The sequence below is a fragment of the Pyxicephalus adspersus genome, chromosome 3 (assembly GCF_032062135.1).
Source record: "Pyxicephalus adspersus chromosome 3, UCB_Pads_2.0, whole genome shotgun sequence".
Taxonomy (NCBI): Eukaryota; Metazoa; Chordata; class Amphibia; order Anura; family Pyxicephalidae; genus Pyxicephalus; species Pyxicephalus adspersus.
In genome coordinates, this window is record NC_092860.1 from 18,795,323 (window position 1) to 18,801,389 (window position 6,067).

A 6,067-nucleotide genomic window follows, 5' to 3' on the forward strand; every position below is an offset into this window, starting at 1 on the left:
AAGTTAACCTCTTGATGATTGTAGCATCTCCAAGAATACAATGATACCTGCCAAATACTATCTGGGGTGGGGTGCTAGACGGTGAATAGAAAGACATCTGCACCTGTTTTAGCCTCTAGCTGTGTTTCATAAACTGTGTTTTGTGCATTCTGCGACCATCTTGTTAATCTGCTATCAACCTGGCACAATACCAAAGTGAGTTATAGTAAGAAATAGGAGAGGGGGAACCTCTCAGTGGTGCTACTCAACAATGATGGGCATCTTCCAAAGGAGTTTACAAAATGAGTAACATGATATAGAGATTCTTATGTTCATATATATATATATATATATATATATATATACATATATATATACACCAGAAGACTTTCAGCAAATATAGGAGATATTTTTCATCTAACACACAGTAATGGTGCTCAATTAGAGTGATCCTAAGGAGTAGAGCAATCAGAATAGCACCGTAATGAACATCAACAATTCAGAATAGACTGAAATTTGATTGGAAGAAATAAACACCTTAGAATGTATGTGTGAAAGACAGTAAGACGGAAGTGCCAGCATCATTGGCCGTTGTGTTCCAGGATCACCTGATTACACACAAAAGGGTACAAGAAATACAGTATTGTTTGCAAGGAAACCTGAACTACCCATCGGACTATTTTCACCTGTTCTTCCCCTGAATAAATCTACAGTTCCAATGAAAGCATGCTTGTTACAATAAATACTTAGATGTTCTGTAAGGTGACTTGTTCTACAGGAATTGAGGCATTTTGTTTTTTGGTAATTTCTATTGCTCTGTAACAGCAAAAATGTGTGGTATTTATTAACATGCGAGGCCTGTCAATTACAGTATGTGTGATGTACAAGAAAGCCATTTAGGGTTAGAAAACTGGAATACTGCTGTTCTTGGCATTGTTCCATGGTAACCTGCCAATCTAATCTACAAAAACATTTTTGGAAAATATATAAAGGTAATATGCTTTGATTCTCTTTTTATGCATTTGAAAAAGTGTTTAATTTGGATAGAGGATGAGATTGGTATTAGAGTTTGTTTCTCATTTGAGAGGCATTTATAATTTTCAGATTAAAAACTAGAATGACATCGGTCTAAAATTTTAGGTGTGATTTCAGCCTGCAAAAAGAAATGAGTGAGAGCATACTGAACAGAGAATGCAAACAACACTGTAAGTACAAGTATCAAGCATACAAAAAAAATTGAATATTAGAAACTTAAAGGAGAAAAAAGAAATATAACAATACAATAATATACAACAATAGAACAAGAAATTGAAGTAGGTTACGAGGGTAGGGTGATTGGTAGAGGAGTAAAGGACAGGGTGAAAGTTCACATCAGGTATATGTAGATACACATATCTACACTCCAAGTGAAGTATGGTCCAAAGTCCCTGGGTTATTAAACTCAATCCATGGCTTCCAGATCAACTCTTTCCTTTTTAATTTTGTTTTTTGCACATGGAAGATTCTGTGTAAGTATGGCACTGATAAATATCGGTTGGATATGTGCAACACATGGTGTGTTCTGCTAGCTTTAAATCTATGTGTAACACTTGTGTACCTATGCTGAATTTAAATGAATTTAAATTTTATTATCAGTATGTGCATTTGTTTGTTTTGTATTACGTGTATCGGGTGTTTTGTATGACAATCTTGCTCTTTTTACTTTTCCATCTTTTTGGGGGCTTGGTTTGGTATATACATGTGTGTACTCACCTTTTCATAGCTATGATTAAGGCTGGGATTAGCTAAAACACATCAGCAGGAATTATGGCTTTTAATCTGTTTACTTATTAAGGTGCTTCAGTGGCTTTGACCAAGATGATATGATGACTGGGTATTGTTGTTTGAGAAGCTTATGCAGCTATGTGTCACCTGCATCAAGCATATTATTCAGTGAGCTGTACTTCCTGTTTGCCAATTACCAAGTCACTTTAATTAGATAAGTGTATCAGTTTGCTACATGCAGAAATATCATTGTTTCTTTGTGGAATTGGAAAATACTCATTGTCATATTTGGAGGACCTGAGGCCACAGGACAGGGTCCTACAGTGCAAAGTAGGGTGCTTTATTAAATTCAAATACACTTGCATCAGCATACAAAACAAAAACTTTGTTTCTCTCCAACAAAACAATGCCATAAAATAAATGTCAGGCAGCAACTTAAACAGTCCCAACAGGCAAAAGACAATTACATAGTTATTCCCATAGTTAGGGATAGTGTAGGTCCCACTGCAGAGGTGACTTCTAATGTCTTCTAGGGAAGTCCAGCTCAGCAGAATCTTTTCTCTATACTCCAGTAGCTTGTTACTAGACCTGAACACACATATCTACTGAAGTAAAACTCTTCTCTCCCAGAACTCCATGGAATATAAATCCCCACCTGCCAGCAACGTTAAGCCTTAGCCTATCTGGTCCTTTCTGGCTGAAAGGTTCCCTTTGACAGGTAATGTCTACTTTTATCCAACCTTCTTTTTCATTCCAGATCCAGGGAAACTTGTCCAATATTTAACAATTATGCAACTATCAGTTTCTAAACTACCCAAGGCTCCATCCCAGGGCTTGATTTCTGAAAATACCACCCAGGCCGTGACCTTTTAACTGACGGGTTTTGGCAGGTACAGTCTGCTCCATCTCTATCACCTGGGAGATGCTGATCTTGCCAGACTGGTACAGCTGGAAGATCTGGTAGGAAGTCACCAGATGATCACTAGTAAGTGAGCTGATTTTCTTTTTTCTTTCTCTTCCGCACTCTCTCTCTCTTTATCTCTCTAATTCTCTCTTCCTCCATTTTTACCTCTCTCTATGTCTGTCACTGTCTTACCACCATTTCTCTCTCTTTCTCTCATTTTGCCTTGGGATCCAGCATCCTGCAAAAATCCCAATTCGGTCACTCACTTCACAGTACACTCACAGTCATCCCCATTCATTCTCTATACAGCTGCTGCTGGGAGAAACTACATGTAGCATCTCCCCCAAGGCAGCAGTTTCCCGGCATGAGGAAGCTGTAACCACACTGCAACCTCACAGTCTCAACATAGCCTTAGAAGCCTTCTTTCAAGGTGTTGGGGAGGAAGGGGAAGGCACAAGGTAGCAGACTTAGGGGAGAAAAAAGCAAATTGCAAATCTAGCCTTGATCCTTCTCCAGTACCCTGTATATCTTTCTAGGGGAAGCATAAGCCAAAAATTGGGGTAGTATACCACCCATCCACAACCTACCCTTGGATTCCTGCACAATTTGTACTCCTGGGCATGGTGTACATAATGTACTTTGAAATAAACCCCACTAATAACCACTATTTCCTTTGATGATCAGTATTATTCAAGTGACTATTTCTACAGACCTTATTAATGAACCGATGACCATTTTACTTACCACCACTTTTACCAGTGATGGCATTAGTAAAAGTAGTGGTAAATATTAGCACCAGTTAAATAAGTCCTCCAGTTCAATCATTCATAAAGGTGACAATCACTACTTTTCTGAATAGTTTAAACACAATAGTTCTAATATTTTATTACAACAGCTCCTTTTGGTTATCTGACTAGGCCCCCTCTTTCTATATTGGAGAGTCCTTATTAGGTGAAAAGTCAGTATAAAATGAATATCCAGTAAATAATACAAGGTGCATTAGATTTTTAGTTAGTTAGTCGAAGTACAAGTCGTACATATAGTCTAGGCTATAGACTATCATATAGTCTTGGGTGAAAATGAAAAGTCTGTAAAGCTGTCTCTCGGTTCCATTCTCTATGCTAAATCACTAACAAATGAAAATGAAGAAGCACTTCTGATTTCCAACATAACTTATACATTCTTTAACACCAACTACACCGAAAAACCTCCTACATTCCAAACATCTTTGGCCAGAGACATTGGTTTACGATAGGATTGATTGGTTTGATATATGGTCTAAAGAACTTGAAGAATATATTGGCTTTAAAGAATGCATATAAACGGCTATTCTGCTGGTATTACACTCATATAAGACCACCTAAAAAATAGCATCCTACCCTATGACTGGTTTAGGAGGCAGTACACCACTTGGTAGTATGATACATGTCTGGTGCACCTGCACCCCAAGAACAATGTCTCTGGATATGAATATATATTCTCACATTATATAATGTGCACAGTCTTGTCTTCCAGCATTTCAGTACTATAAAACAAACCAACCCAATTTGTCCCTAAGCTACAGGTTTACACATAATTTTCCTGACAAGTTATAGTCAAATCAAGTAGACTTAGGAACCCAATTTTTACAGCCCAAAATAAAATAACAGGCAATATGATAACAAGAAAGAAATAGCAATTTTCAATTCTATCCTTACTAATTCTTTTCAAATTTAGAAATATTAGGTGGATTGTTGTAGTCCTTCCGGATTTGATCCTTTGTTTTTGACACTGTATTAGAAAAACATGCCTTAGTGATGCAGTCCATGATCTTGGGTCTACATACCGTACCGGAGGGGTATCAAACATCTGTTTTATAGATGCAAGTAATGCCGGGAATTGTAGTAGTGGCATACCTCGTGTCCAAAGACCAGCGGTCTCTCTGCCTATGCTGGGCCCGCATTGGACTGTTTTATAGAAGCAAATAATGCCGGGGATTTTAGTAGTGGCGCTATTTCAATGAAGAGAGAGTTTCAGCGGCCGGCCCCTCATAAGATTTAGCTCAGCATTGGCCGCGTCTGGCATTTCCAGCACTCCCCCTCAGCTGTACTTTTCCTTGCTACTCCAAGGCATGGACTTGAATGGTTGGATTTTCATAGAAGAATATTGTTATTATTAATGTTAGCCTGTGCAAAAAGGTTACCATTGTAATTTAACTCAAAAGGCTACAAATAGCGAAAGAGGCATAAGATTTTTTCCTAAATAAAATAAAAAAAAATGTAATGTCTCTTTCTCTATTATAAGCTTGTTCCAGATTGAATGTGAAGCAAAACCTCTTTGTTTCCATATAAAAAGGATTTATATCTAATGAGAAAGAAAAATTTCCCCCAGACATAGATTTTGTCTAAGTTTTTAATTTTGGCCCTCTGTGTATTTGAGTTTGACACCCCTGCCCTACTCCGTTTCATCCCCTTTGCTTTTCCAGGCCTTCCCACCCCAATTCCATCCCTTTAACTCGCCCCCATCCTTTCCACTATTTTATCCCTACCTTTTCTATCTCAAGTGCTCTCCTTTCATGTTTCATCTCTTTTAACCTCTAATTTTCCAATCTCCTTTATTACATTTAGACACTGGTAAGTTTTAGATTTGAGATGTCCAACCTAGCCCCATTATAAGCTAAATTGGTATGTGATGTTTATTAAAATACAAATACTGTTTGAGGGGTACTACAATGACCTATTGTAAATTATATTGCTATTTGTTACTTTCTCCATGTTTAGACCATTTACTGAATGCTCTTAGTTTTAATACACTTGGTAATCATCTTCTGTGTATCACCATCTACTATGTTCACTATACCTCTATAAAACTATTCTAAAAGAAATTTGAACCATCACTGACTATTGTCAAGTCAACTATGGGCAGCATAGTACAAAATCTAGGGGGCCAAACATTGCTTATGAGACAGAAAGTGTCTAACTGAGGAAGCGAATTAAAGAAGAAAATACAATGATTATATGATTTAGGCCCATCAAAATAGAGCAAAGAAAGCAAAAAATTAAAAAAATTACCAGTAGAAAAGGTACTCAAGCCATAAGATTATTTTGTAGTGATTGGTATAAGGTTAGATCTTCTGCCAGGGTTTCATTGACTCTATACTCATTGAGGAGATTTTCCATCACTTTCTGACCTGGAAATAATTGTTACTAGGACAGGAAATTCAATAGAATTTTCCCAAGGTGGAAAAAAGCATTGGAGATCACAAGAAAACTAAATAGAATATGATAAGGTCACAGGGAATAAATAAATCAGTTAACTGGAGAAGGGTATTTATATTGTTTTGACATTGTTGGAGGGCAAAGTTTATTGTGGATTTCAGCCTTAAGCAGTAATTCATAGTGTGAAAAAAACAAACCACACATCAATAAGGTAAGTACAATT